Source organism: Myotis davidii, unplaced genomic scaffold (genome assembly GCF_000327345.1).
Source record: "Myotis davidii unplaced genomic scaffold, ASM32734v1 scaffold509, whole genome shotgun sequence".
In the NCBI taxonomy this organism is placed as follows: domain Eukaryota; kingdom Metazoa; phylum Chordata; class Mammalia; order Chiroptera; family Vespertilionidae; genus Myotis; species Myotis davidii.
The window spans coordinates 37754-39330 of record NW_006382996.1 but is presented as its reverse complement, the minus strand read 5'-3'; positions in this window follow the sequence as shown (position 1 = coordinate 39330).

Sequence of the window (1577 nt, the reverse complement as noted above, 5' to 3'; positions counted from 1 at the left end):
AATTTCTGAGGTGTGATAAGGCCACCCAGCCATCCACAGTCAAGGTACACATTTTCATGGAGGATGTTCTCACTCTTGAACAAATTAAAACAATTTTTTTCTTTTAATTTCAACTTTCTTCTATAATTGTTTTCTTGTTACTTAAAAGATAGGTTTTTTTTTGAAACTGCTTCCAAAGCTTTTCAAACTATATATGTCCTTGAAATTAATTTATAAATAAGAATTAATCCCGGCCGGTGTGACTCCATGGTTTAGCATTGACCTATGAACCTGAAGTCACAGTTTGATTCCAGGTCAGGCCACATCACATGTCCAGGTTGTGGGCTTATTACCCAGTACAGGGGAGTGTAGGAGGCAGCCAATCAATGATTCTCTTTCATCATTGATGTTTCTATCTCTCTCCCTCTCCCTTCCTCTCTTAATCAGTAAGAATATATTTTAGACTTCTTGTTCGGCCACATTACATCATACTCCGAAGTATGCACACGTGGATAAAGAGAACAAGTGCCTGACATCTCCAGATGTTGAAGGCTTTGCATATAAATTCAGTAAAAGACAGAGTTTAGAGAAAATCCCAAAATTACAGTTGATTCGGGTCATCTGTGTGTCCAGTGTCTGTTTTAATTTGTATGTTCGTTTTGACACTGTCATATGCTTAAACTTCAGTGGAAGTCATGAGAACATATTATTTTTGCCTGCTCCCTCCTTTCCATTGGAAATATTCTTTTTTACCCAGACGGACCTTAAGTTTGATGTAAGGGATTGTTTCCGTTGCCAAATTTTTTCTTCCTTGCCAAGTAAGGGAGTTGTGAACTCTTCAGTGATGCCTTCCCCAGGATATTTGCAGCTGTGGTTGGGAAAAGTCATTTCATCCCCGACCTTTGCATGTCAGGTGCTGGGGTGCCCGGGCTCCCGCTTGCTCCGATTGCCTTGGGTATCACGCAGCTGGCCTGTGCCCAGGAACCGCATGCCCCGATTGACCCGGGGATCACGCGGTGGGCCTGCATCTGGGCTCCCGCTCCCCACAATTGCCCCGGGGATCACATGGCCAGCCTGCGCCTGGGCTCCTGCTCGCTGAGGGGATCACCGCAGCCAGCCTGTGCCTGGGCTCCAGCTCGCCCCATTGCCGCAGGGATCACACAGCCAGCCTGTGCCCCGGCTCCCGCTTGCCCTGATCGCTGCGGGGATCAGTGGCCTGTGCCCAGGCTCCCACTTGCCCCCATTGCCACGGGGATCACGCGCCAGCCTGTGCCCAGGCTCCCACTCCCCCCGATTGCCTTGGGGATCACATGGCCTGCACCCAGGCTCCCACTTGCCCCAATTGCTGCAGGGATCATGAGGCCACAGGCCAGCCCGGCTTTCTGATGGCCCCCTTTGCCCGCCCCATCTCTTGCCTGCCTCCTGGGTTTCCGATCACCATTTTTCCATTCTTCCCCTTTTGCCTCCCATCATTGCAGGATATGGAAATTAGCCACCATCTTTGTTGGCAGTTAGCATGCATATCATGCTCATTAGCCAATGGGAGGCGTAGCAAAGGTATGGTCAATTACCATGTTTGTCTATTATTAGATAGGATA